Source organism: Onychostoma macrolepis, chromosome 07 (assembly GCF_012432095.1).
Source record: "Onychostoma macrolepis isolate SWU-2019 chromosome 07, ASM1243209v1, whole genome shotgun sequence".
Taxonomy (NCBI): Eukaryota; Metazoa; Chordata; class Actinopteri; order Cypriniformes; family Cyprinidae; genus Onychostoma; species Onychostoma macrolepis.
In genome coordinates, this window is record NC_081161.1 from 42,628,638 (window position 1) to 42,642,150 (window position 13,513).

A 13,513-nucleotide genomic window follows, 5' to 3' on the forward strand; every position below is an offset into this window, starting at 1 on the left:
GACCCTCTCGCTCCTTCAAGCTCGGTACTGGTGGCCTAGTATGACCCGGGACGTCATCAGGTACATCCGCAGTTGCTCAGTCTGTGCCATGTCCAAGACCCCTCGTCATCTCCCCGTGGGCAAGCTCATGCCCCTGCCGATTCCTCGTCGACCCTGGTCTCACCTGGGAATAGACTTTGTGACTGACTTACCCAACTCCGATGGCAACACCTGCATATTGGTAGCCGTAGATCGCTTCTCCAAAGCATGCAAGCTCATACCCCTCAAAGGACTTCCCACTGCAAATAAATGAACTTTTCCACGACATTATTGAGATGCACCTGTATATACATACATATCTGACATGAGAATAGAAACATTTAAATAAGACTTAACAATAATAATAATAATGTGTATGAAACATTTAAATAAGACTTAACAATAATAATAATAATGTGTATGAATCTGGAACAGAAGATGTATGTACAGATTTGTGCATTATTTTCTCTCTATACACAGCTGTATAGAAAAATATGCATATGTATTTACATAGTACTTGTGAGAGAGGCAATAATTACATTTTACATTTATGCATTTAGCAGACGCTTTTATCCAAAGCGACTTACAAGTATATTTAGGCTACACATTTTTTTTTTTTTTTTATCAGTATTTGTGTTCCCTGGGAATTGAACCCACAACCTTTTGCGCTGCTAACGCAATGCTCTACCACTGAGCCACAGGAGCACATCTAGGCATAGAGATGTAATTAGAGATGGAGAATGAATTACAGGCATGAATTACAGAACACAGGTAATAATTCCAGTGTTAGCTGTTTAGGCTGGAGATGGCATGTGGGAAAAAATGTTTTTATGCCTAGATGTTCTAGTGCACAGAAATCTGTAGCATCTGCCTGAGGGGAGAAGTGCAAACGGGTTGTGTCCGGGGTGAGAGGGGTCTGTGATGATGTTAGCTGCCGGTTTCCTCACTCTGGAGTAGTACAAGTCCTGAAGGCTGGGTGTCACGGTGCACACAGCAGGGAGGAACGAGGAGACGAGGATAACTCAGGGCAAGACAAGGTTGACAGACAGGAACACCGGGGAGTAACGAGTAGACCAGACGACATATAACTGAACAGGCATGAACTAAATACACATGACAACAACAGATAATTACACACACCTGAACTGAATAAACTAATAATCAGACAGGAACATGACCAAATAAGGAAACAAGAGGCGGGAACACATGACACACACGACAGAGGACTGACACTGGGCAGGTGGACACCAATGATCCTTTCTGCTGTCCTAACAGTTCGATGCAGTCTTCTTATATCTGATTTGCTGGCTGACCCAAACCAGACAGTTATAGAGAAGCACAGAACCGACTCAATAACAGCAGAGTAAAACTGTGTCATATGCGCCTGTGGCAGGTTGAACTTTTCAGTTGACGAAGGAAGAACAACCTCTGCTGAGCCTTTCCCACGATGGAGTCAATGTGAGTGTCCCACTTCAAGTCCTGAGAGATGGTGGTGCCCAGGAATCTGAATGACTCCACTGCAGCCACAGTGCTGTCCATGATGGTGAGTGCTGTAACTTACGCATTAAAGACCCAGTAAACTATTATCTGCATGCTGATGATAAACAGGTTTTGGTCGAAATGATGGCCTAATACAACGAAAGGGAAAACATGTCAAGACCTGAGCAGGGAAAAAGGAAAAGAAAAACAAAAAGGATTTAAGATAGGAAAGGAAGATGTTTACCTATGAGTAATTAGAGTTAGTAGAAGTAAAAAAAAAAATTCTCTCACTTTAATTATATGATGTAATATGATATTTAATAAAAAAAAAGTTCAGTAGTGTTTTGTCAGCTTTTGCACTGAAGGCAGAAAAAAAAGCATAGCTTTTAAATGGGAATGTGGTGTGTTTTTTTTTCAGTAACACTTTAGAATACTGTTCCGTCATTAATGAATAACTACACAGGAACAAATGACTAATGCACTATTAACATTGTAGTAACTACTATTAACTAACAAGAAACTCTGATTAACGATTTATTAAGTAATAGTGCTAAGTTGAAACTGGTAGTTCACTATTAGCTAACAAATAACTACTATTTTTTTCATATATTCTGAGAACTCCTAAGAACTATACAGGTTCATAATTAATGTGAATTATGCATAATGAATAATTAATTCTGAAATGAAGATCATGGTAATCCACTAGTAATGACTGAAGTATTACCAAATCCTTCTAAATGAACTACTAATTACTTGGATCAGTATTCTAAAGTGAAAATCATCATAACTTCCTAATATTGACTGATGTACTCTGTACTGGGTTGTAGGGATGTTGATAAAGCTTGGGTCTGTTTTAAGGAATTATTTAGTAAGGTGTTGGATAGGATAGCTCCATATAAGAGAGTAAGAATTAAACAGAGAACCTTGGATAAATGATGATATATTACGGGGGATTCAATTAAGAAATGATTGTTTTAAAAGGTTTAAGAACGACTTGGAAGCTAGTAGCTTTGAGCTTTATAAATTAAGAAGAAATATGGTTAGAGGTATGATAAGAGAAGCAAAAATGAATTATTTTAAAAATAAGGTAAATGAAAATAGACATGAACCAAAAAAACTTTGGGGTGTGTTAAAGAATTTAGGTTATACGAATGCTGCAAAGGTGAAGTCTTCAAAGATCAACCTAAAGGTGGAGGAAAGGTTAATCTCTAATCCAAAGGAGGTTGCTGAAACTTTTAATCATTATTTTATATCATTAGCTAATAAATTATCTAACCAACTTCCAGAGCGGCCTGGTATTTATAATGAAACGCAAGTGAAATCTTTTTATAGGCAACGTGGAGTTATTCGAGATTATTTAAAGTTGAGTCTAGTTACCGAAAGGGAGGTTTTTAAATGTCTAAATGAATTAAAAATAAATAAGGCTTCTGGTTTAGATAATATTTCTGCTAGATTTTTTAGGGACTCTGCTAGAGTGATTGCTCCTTATGTAACATATATCTTAAACTTATCAATTGAACAAGGAAAGGTACCAAAGGAGTTTAAAAGTGCAAGACTTATGCCAGTATATAAGAAGGGTTGTAAGTTGAATATGGTTAACTATAGGCCTGTTTCTGTTTTGGGTGTGATGTCTAAGATATTGGAAAGAGTCATCTATGACCAACTTGAAAAATATATCAGTAAAAAAAAATATCTTGCATGATTTACAGTCTGGATTTAGGTCGTTACATTCAACTGAGACCTGAATATTATTTATGACTGATAAAATAAGAAAAGCGGTTGACAATGGTATGTTTTGTGGGATGGTTATGTTGGACCTTCAGAAGGCCTTTGACACTGTAGATCACAAGATTTTACTGTATAAGTTAAAGGCAGTGGGTTTTGATCAAAATTCTCTTAGGTGGGTTCAGTCATATCTTGATGATAGATGTCAGAGGGTTGACATTAAGGGTATATTGTCTAGTCCTTTATTTATAAATTGTGGAGTTCCTTATTTTTTCTTTTATATATAAATGACTTAAAAGCAGCTTGTTCAGAGGAACTTATGCTGTATGCTGATGATGCAGTAGTTTTAGTGTTTCATCAGGATAAAGGAGTCCTAGAGGAAACTATGACGCTGCAGCTTCAAGTGATGTCAAAATGGTTTTTAGATAATAGACTCTCCCTACATGCAGGAAAGACTGAGACCATTCTCTTTGCATCAAAAATGAAATTAGGAAGGGATGATACCTTTTCGATTAAGATTAATGATATGGTAATAGAACGAAAAAAAGTAGTAAATTATTTGGGTTGCTTAATAGATAATAAATTAACGGGTGATTTTATGGCTAGAAAGGTATTTTCAAAAATTTGTGGTAAAATTAGGTTTTTAGCGAGGCAAGCCGATTTATTAGATGTTCATTCCTTAAGATTATTGGCAGGGGCATTGATTCAACCCCATTTTGATTATGCTACCTCCTTTTGGTATAGCAGTTGTTCCCAAGTTATGAAAAATAAATTGCAAAAGGCTCAAAATAAACTAGTGAGGGTTTGCATAGTGAAAGTTTTAAGGAGTTGGGTATATTGACTGTGGAAAAACGGATGCTTTATTTACATTTGGTTATGTCCCATAACATTGTAAACATCCCTCGACCGCAGTCCATGTTCGGTCACCATAAACTTTATTTACGGCATTTACTCCACAACCACAACACGAATTTACCCGCTCACCAACAACAACACCTTTCACCGCGTCACTTCCGGTGTGTGGTACATTCCCTTTCCGTGAAGAATCTGTCATTGTAAATTTGTTTCGGGACTGGTAAAAGTGTTTTGCGTCTTGTTAATTTGTTTTCTAAAATGTACATTTGTTTCGTCCTTGGTAAAAGTGTTTTTCCCATGTAATTGTGTTTTATAATATGTAAAAATGTTTTCCAAAATGTAAATTTGTCTCGAGCTTCGTAAAAGTGTTTCACACTTTGTAATGTTGTTTTGCACTTCCCGGCCACCGTACTATACACTGTAAAAAAATTCCTTAAAAATACAGTACAATATACCGTAATAATTTGAAGTAATTTTCTGTATTTGGTTTTTACAGGTGTTTTTTAATTACGCTTTGCATTGTGGGAACAAGAAGCTCAGTCAATTATCGGCGCGAAAACAGTGCTAGAGCAGACGCCATTATTCACAGAGATAGTCTCGTTAAAAAAAAATCATTTTAAAGTCGGATTTCGGGTTTGAGGAACCGTTTTTACACTTCCGTGGTAAATTATATTTTGTTAAATGTAACAAACTATAACGTTAACTTGCTGTCTTCCTTGTTTGCCAAATGAATGTCGGAGGCTCAGAGCCGTCTCATTTGACATTTTCAGCACACCATCATCTCACTCGACGTGGAGGCAAGTTACGTGTTACCGTGTGCTCGCTTTCAGTTTTATAAATAAGTTTATTAACTTTTAATTGTTGTTGATGCGGTGTATTTGTTACTGCGCGTGCCGTAAAGCATCCGGCATGTTAACGTTACTGCGGTGATGTTAAGCAGCTGTGATAACGTTAGATCTGAAGTGTCGTACAACTGTGTTTAGAGCGCTGTGTGCCTCCAACAGAAGCTGGCAGAGGAATTGTCAAGAAAAGACACCATTACGATTTTTTTTTTATTCTTTAAAAGAGATTATACGACTAGGTGAAGATCTGACATCGCGGAATTCAAGGATAACGCAACTTTTCTGCCAAACGAGGTAGGTTTAGACATTTTATTGTCTTGTTTGTTACACACACACACACGAGAAGTTTGTTCGGTAACGTTACTGGCACGCTGTCGGTGAACGCGCACGCGTCAGGAGCGCATCGAGTTCTCTCGCACTTACACGGACAAAAGCACACAAAATTATGTCAAAATGACCATTTTTGGCTAGTGACAGTTTTAAATAAGTTAAAATGTCTTGACTGATGTAAAGTTGGGATGTGTGTCGATGTGAGTCATGTTTTAAAGGGACAGCAGTTCATGACATTCATTGTTTCTTCTGTTTTCTTTTCTAATCACAGGTCGTAATTGTATTGTGCATCCCAAGTACCCCCTGCATTCTTATCAAGGGTTTGTATTCTTTTTTATTATTAACACTACAGTTTTTATTTATGGAAGCATATGGGGAGCAAAATTCAGTTTGAAATGCAAAATGGCAATGCAATATGTAAAATGGCAATGCATTTCTGTATTTAAATTGTCATTTTCCCATACATATGTGCAATATTTAGTGCAAAATGGAAATTTAATTATATAATTTACGTTTGCCATTTCCTACACTAGTTTTAATATGCAAAATAAAATCATATTTTAGCGCTTTATCAGTTGCAAAATGAAAATGTATTACACAAATTGATTAGATATGTTTAATATGTCCAAGCCAAGACTTTAGTAAAATTATCATTTAATTGATGTTTTTCCTTAAATGCATTTAGACTTAAGGACACTTGCGATTTGCATTTTCATCATAATACCGCATGAAAATTGTAGAAAAACGCAGTGAGAATTTGAGGATGCATTCTGAGCCAAGGGTGCAACAAAAGGGTAGCAAAACGGTGATTTAAATGTCTTTTTATTTTTCTTAAATGCATTGACGCTTACATATAAGACGTTTCAATTGCATTTTCATTTAATACCTCGCTATGAATTTAAAGTCAATGTGGATTTGAAATGCAACACGCCCCTGACCTGTCAATCGTTAGGTGGGGCTCAGCAACAGGACACACAATAGATCAATATTCACCGTCAACCAAACGCTTTCCACATTGACTTATTCATTGCGGGGTATTAAATGAAAATGTTATTGAAATGTCTTATATGTAAGTGTCAATGCATTTAAGAAAAATAAAAGACATTTAAATCACCGTTTTGCTACCCTTTTGCTGCACCTTTGGCTCAGAATGCATCCTCAAATTCTCACTGCATTTTGCTACAATTATCATGCGATATTATGATGGAAATGTAATCCCAAGTGTCCTACCCCTAAGTCTAAATGCATTTAGGAAAAACAGCATTTAAATGATAATTTTGCTACAGTTTTTGCTTGGACATGTTAAACACATCTAATCAATTTGGGTAATAATTTTTGTTTTAATTAACTTAATATTGTGAGTAATTAACTTATAAAGTTAAAATGTTTTTAATTTGCATATTAAAACTAGTGTAGAAAATGCCAAATGTAAATTATATAACTGAATTTTCATTTTACACAAAAATTTGGACACATGTATGGCAAAATGTAAATAAAAATACAGAACTACACTGCCATTTTGCATATTTCAAATAGAATTTTGCTACGCATATGCTTCCATTTTTATTTACCTTTAGGGATGTTCAATACTGACAAAAATTAGTAATTGAGTCGTTTATTCAGTTGACTTTGTTATTGAAGTTCTTTGTGTAGGAAAGATTTAATCAATGTTTGGAGTGGCTTTCTGAATTTACAATGTGTTGTTTGTTATTGGTGATTCCAGATTGCTGTCATTCAAGAACTCATTTCCTCCCCCATTGTGGCTGAGCTACACATTCTCTTCATTTTATTTTAAACATAAAACAGGAGATGGCACCTACGTTGGAATTCATACAAATGTAAGGAACATATGTAATGAAACTGTATAAAGCATTTTGTTGTGTTGCTGTTTAGTTGAAAATAATCAAAGGGGTTAGTTCACTCAAAAATGAAAATTCTGTCATTAATTACTCACCCTCATGTCGTTCCAAACCCATAAGACCTTCGTTCATCTTTGCAACACAAATTACGATATTTTTGATGAAGTCTGAGAGCTTTCTGACTCTCCATAGACAGCAAGGGTCCTAATACGATCAAGGCACAGAAACATAGTATAAGGACATCGTTAAAACAGTCCATCTGCCATCAGTGGTTCAATCTGAACTTTATTAAGTGATGAGAATACTTTTTGTACGCAAAGAAAATAAAAATAACTTTATTCAAGTCGTTATTTAACAAAAACAGCGTATCCGTGTGGTGCGGCTGACACAGAACAGCGTACGCAGTTTGCGTTCAGCGGATATTCTCCAAAATGGCGCTAATGTGACGCAGATGCGACAAATTGTTGAATAAAGTCGTTATTTTTATTTTCTTTGTGTACAAAAAGTATTCTCATCACTTCATAAAGTTCAGATTGAACCACTGATGGCAGATGCACTATTTTGATGATGCTTTTCATACTTTTCTGGGCATAAATATCTTAAATTGTGTTCTGAAGACGAACAAAGCTATTACAGGTTTGGAACGACATGGGGAGTGATTAATGACAGAATTTTCATTTTGGGGTGGAGTAACCCTTTAAGTATATCATAAGACATTGTTGACAAGATCACATGACAGATACAATTGGAGACCACTGGAAATGCAAGTTTAGCATTTTATAAACAATGTTTGAACTGGAACTTGATAATTCAATCTCAACCTGTTCTGCACGTTACTCTATACTTCACTTTCATTCATTTAATTTCTTGAACCTATGCTTCCAAGACTCGTGTATGAACAACTTCGAGAATCCATGTACAATTTGAGATTTTTTCAAATCTCAACATGGAACTTGGACTGAACATGCAGCAAAAGGAAAAAAAAAAAAAGTAGTAGTTTCCCCAAGCTGGCACATGGCAAGAAATACTAAAAGCACACAAACACTTGGAGCCCTGCTCTTAATTTAGATTGTATAGTTCTCTTAGTTTCACATTGAAATGTTAGGCATGAGTGCATGAATCATTGTTCTTTATTTTCAAATGATGTACAAGAGTTTTTTTGGGGGGTTTTTTGCAGTACCATGTCAGTTGTAGATGACAGAATTCACATTTTTGATGTGAACTGTCCTTTTAAATAACATTTCACTTGACTACTGACTAGAAGTCTGTAGCAATTGTTATTAATGACAGCCCTGTCTTTGTATTAATTTTTTCCCATGTATCTGAAAATGTTTTGAGTCTTGACTGTTTCACAGTGAAGTTTATCTTTGTGACCACTATTTGGTGCAACACCAATATTGAACAAGTAGCTGCTCGTGTTTTCTTTTTTCTGCCTGGTGTCGTTTAAAACTAAAACACATTGTTAAATTGATTGATGTAATAATAATATTTTTGTCTTCACCTGTTAAAGGCAAATAAAAGCTACTGAACGCACTTTTAAGAATGTTTACATGAGGTAAAAATAAACCATGTTCAATTTGTATATATGGTGTTGGATTTATTTGCTGCTAAAGATAGGCCTATGCTATAATTTTTTAGATATTTCTGCAAAACGGATTGTCCGTTTATGGTACAGAAGAAAATGTAAATCTACAGAATTTTCCTTTTTAATGTTGAAGGAAATGTCCGTAAATTTAACAGAAAATGTCCTGGTAATTTTCTGCCAGTACATTATCCGTTTTTTTACTGATTTTTTTTTTTTACAGTGTAGCATGGAATAGATTACCAGTGCCAATAAAAGGAGAAAAAGAATTGTTGAGTTTTAAAAGATTGGTAAAAAGATGGTTGTCTGGTGATGGTTAGTTAGATTGTAATTATAGTTGCTCGATTTTCAGGGGGTGCCAAGGCCAGACTCCCATATCTGCTTGAAAGCAATGTCGGGCAAAAGTTACACAATGCAGCCAAGAACAAAAATAATAAAAATTACTGCTTAAGATGTTGTTTGGTGTTGTTCATTTTAAGGAATTTGTATGCGTTGTATTAGTATATGTTGTAGAATCCTATACTGGAGTGTTAGAAAATTTACTACAGTAATGGCTAAAGTAATTTGTCTATATTACTATAGTAGAATTACCACAGCAAATTACCATTCATAAGTTAGTACAATTTACTGTAGTACCTTTACCATAGCATGGTTCAAAAACACAAAAGTTTACAACATATTCTATGGTAAATTTACTATAAATTACTATAGTATTTCCCCCCACAATTTACTATAGTATTTTTACTATAATATGGTTCAAAAAACTGTAGTATTTACTATAGAAATGTTACTACATTTTCTATAGTAAATTTACTATAGTATTTTTTTCACGTGGGCAGAGACGGATTCTATATTTATGAAACGAACGCACTCCCGTTAATTTCAGTTCATCAGAAAAAAGGACAAAATGCATTTATAGTCAGGTGCAATCTATGTGCAACACCAAACTCAACATGGAGAAATAGCACGAACTGAAGAAACACCTGCACTGGTGCCACTAACACTATAACGGAAAGAGCTGCGGGGTGAAGGAGAGAAATAATGCGGCGGACAAGCAACAGAAATTAAGTTAAACTACATAACAAAATCTGTTTTTATTAAATCATAATCTATATATAAAAGGATGGAATCCGCGAAATATATATTGACTTCAATAATTAACAGAATAACGAAAGAAAAAGAGAGTGAAATAGCTGTGCAGCTGAGTTTGGTTCCTTTTTGTGTGGCGCGGCGCTCTACAAACAAGTTCACGGAAATGTAAACTCATTGCTTCGAATGATCTATGACTAAAAAAGTAGGCTACGGAGAATTTAATGTTTCCGCTGTTCAATCGCGCACCTCACGCGCAGACATGCAGCACTGCAAACGTTGCAGCCTGTTCTTTATCAGAATAAAATATTGCCAAACATAGCTACACTGGTTTACATAATAAATGATAGTTTAGCATTCAAATAATTGCGAATATGGAAACATTTAATTGGATTCGTGCCTAATGAGAGCTGTGTGACAACGCCATTTGCTTTCGCTTTGAATTAATTTGTTTTGCCTTGATTAGCAACTTATATTTTTCATTCTTGTTTTGTTCTGAATACCTTTAAAAATAGCCTATCGGCTAGCTATTGTGTTTATTGTTTGTACATTATAACATTCCGCTTTATTTCTGAATGTAGGCCTACTGCGGTTTGGGCTTATCTGTGTTTAACTTAAACTACAACGTAACATTAATGTAGACCTATAGGCCCTACCGGTATCTAAATGTGATTTTATAAATTTATGCTATAACCTACCACATCACCCTACACCGGATGTATGAGCAGCAATAAACTACATTTTGGCATTTTAGAATGCCTAGGCATGCTTCTGTGGATATTTTGATGAAAGTAACTCAAAAGTAACTTAAAGTAGCGTAACGCATTACAATTCAGAGACAGTGAAATTGTAATGTAACCAATTACTTTCAAAAGACGGCAACTAGTAATACATAATGTATTACATTTTGGAAGTAACTTGCCCAACACTGTCAGTTAGTTACATAGAGTAGCAGGTTTTGTCACTTCACCTGTGTTATGAAACATTATATCTTCCTGTCTAGTTTGCACCCTATATGCTTATCGGTCCGCTTTACAGACCACGTGACAGAAGAACACAGGAAAAAGCGCAGTTGCAGTTTCTCTACAGACATGAAGAAAAGAGCACAAGAATCACGATCATCTCTGTTCCAGTGCTATATTGATAATAATGGATTTAAGCAGTATATGTAAAACATCTTGATGGCTTATGAACTTAATCTCATTTATCATCATTTGAGTGATGAAAGGAGGATCATTTTTAATCTCCGACTATCTTTAGGACTTCCTGTTTTGTGAAAACAGATGATCAGTCCAAACAGCAGCTCTGATTCACTTGGAGGGAAAAGACTTATGTAAGTCAATGTAATTCTGTTAATACTTTGGATACAGTGCTCGAATTAGGTTATAGCTGGCGATGTGCATAACTACAGCCTAGCATTTTTTTTTTAAACAGGCTATATAGTTTTGGTTGGATTAAATAATAACTTTGACGGAAGAACAGGCAATTGTGTTGATTAAAAGAAACTGATAAAAGAACGGGCATTTGTGTTGATTAAAAAGAAACATGTAGCTATATTTTCAGTGAGGTGACTCTATAGGCCTATAAGTCACTTGAAAACCCGCAAAAATCGTGCGACTTAAAAATACACCACAAACTGTAAACAAATTAAAGGCACTTTTATGCCCTTCCCACTATTAACGTGATTTATTTGTATTTTGTGAAATCTCTTCAAGTTACAGTTAACACACCTGAGACACGAAGCAAACATTTGAATGAACTGCAGTGCAAACACAGGTTGAAGAATAAGATCGCTCATTTGTTTGATTAAAGATCTCTCTGCTTGTCCACAAATCACAGAGTTGTTGCACTCTGTCTGAAATACCAAACAGTCGTCCCAGGATATTCAAAATATTACACATACGCATGTGAGTCATGTACCGAGTATCAGGTTTTGTCAATGCACTAGTGAAATATGAAGCGAGATGACATCCCAGTTCAGACATGTTTGTCTGTCTCAAGCCGGGCATACACTGCCGAATTCTGACTCGTGCGAGTCGGGCCGAATTTCAGCTTTGTCGTTCGTTGGTCGTGCAGTGTATAGGCTCCATATAGCAGCTTTCAGTTTCACTTTTTTGTGTCATAAGACAACAGGTAAACTCTTAAAGTCATTGAATAAAACTGTTTTAATATCTGGAAGATATCATATATGTATATGGGAGCATATATCATCAAAGAGATTTCTGATATAAATGACTGCAGTAATTATTGGTTTTATCAGTAGGGTACAACGGGGCTAAAGGCCCACCTTAAGAAAAAATGTGCTATTCACTGCGCCTAAAATGTACAATTGCAGAAAAAATATATACGTTGCATTGAACATTAATGGAGCAATAGATTTTGTGTGAAAATAAATCATTCAAGTTGTTTATTTTGTTTAAAAATCTTATAATTGTATGAGGTGGCAAGAGGGGCCTTTTACTCCACACGGGGTAAAAGGCCCACCAGCATGGGGTAAAAGGCACACAGCTACTGATACAAATACTTCAGTGAAAATGTTTTTTTTTTAAATAATGTCTAAGTCACTTTAGCAAAGTTTGTACTATTTTCTGCTTATTTTGAAAAATAAAAATAAAATAAAAAAATCAATAAATATACTGTCATTAAAATGTTAATATAAAAATATATATTTTAAAATACAGAAACAAAATCATTTTAATAAGTAAAGATTCTGAAAGTATTGAAGGAGATCCAATAATAATTGAATATATATTTACAGTAGTAGCCTAACAACAGACTGGGGCTAAAAAATGTCCCTGGACTTTCTGGCACAGAGCGGCCCACCACACCCGGTCCGCAACACACCACACCACACCATAAACCCACCAGCTCATTGTGCACAGAGCAATTTTTAACACTACTTATAAAAATATCACACCATTCAGAAATAAAATGCTATTTTTTTTTAAGATAAGACAGCAAAGATATTTATACTTATTACAAATTATTTATAGTTCAAATAAGTGATGTTCTTAAACTTTGTATTCATCAAATAATCCTGAAAAAGTTAAAGTATCACAGTTTCCACAAAAATATTAAACAAAAACAGTTTTCAGTATTGATGATAATAATAAGAACCATTAGTTATAATTGATCATGAATAATACCTGATAATAATTAAGCAGCAAAACAGCATATTAGAATAATTTTTGAAGAGGCATGTGACACTGAAGACTGATGCAATGATGCTGAAAATTCCGCTTTAATCACAGAAATAAACGATATTTTAAAATATCTTTGACAGAAAACCACTATTTGAAGTATAATTTCATATTATTTTTACTGTATTTTTGATCATATAAATTCAGCATTATTTCAATAAATATATAAATAAATATAAAGTCTTAATTATTTCAAACATTTGACCGCCAATTTGTAGGCCTATATAAAATAATTCATGTGAAATAGCAAATTATATTTTTATTATAGCCTAATGTGTGTCACTTTCCTAATCATGGTACTTGAAAGTGAAAGTGTTCAGATTAATAATGTTCTAGAGTAGCTACGTTTGAGAATTATATTTTAGGTTGATATTTGATGAGAATGATTTTGTAGCCTGTGTTCAGTGGCGGTTCTACATTGAATTACTCCCCGGGCGAGACCCCCCTCTGAGCGCCCATCCACCCCTCCCCATCCCCCACCCCCATTCGAAAAAAAATTTTTTTAGGTTTTTTTGCTAAAAAATTTTGCACAAA

General features: G+C 34.9%; 2 protein-coding genes across 6 annotated transcripts in view; both read left to right on the forward strand.

The window, feature by feature from the left end:
- The window catches only part of LOC131543878 (leucine-rich repeats and immunoglobulin-like domains protein 3), a 117,121-nt gene that overhangs the window by 87,582 nt on the left and 16,026 nt on the right, over window positions 1–13,513 (forward strand). The gene's annotated exons all lie outside the window — the stretch shown is intronic.
- LOC131544809 (uncharacterized) overlaps window positions 1–13,513 on the forward strand; it is a 28,776-nt gene that overhangs the window by 7,154 nt on the left and 8,109 nt on the right. The window contains exons 2-6 of one of the 5 annotated variants that reach the window (XM_058783291.1): window positions 1,412–1,561; window positions 5,144–5,213; window positions 5,521–5,569; window positions 6,973–7,087; window positions 11,040–11,112. The gene's annotated coding sequence lies outside the window, so the exon portion shown is untranslated. Of the gene's footprint in view, window positions 1–544; window positions 1,562–3,982; window positions 5,214–5,520; window positions 5,570–6,972; window positions 7,088–11,039; window positions 11,113–13,513 lie in introns of those variants that run through there. The other 4 variants (XM_058783290.1, XM_058783292.1, XM_058783293.1 and 1 more) reach the window with 4 other exon arrangements.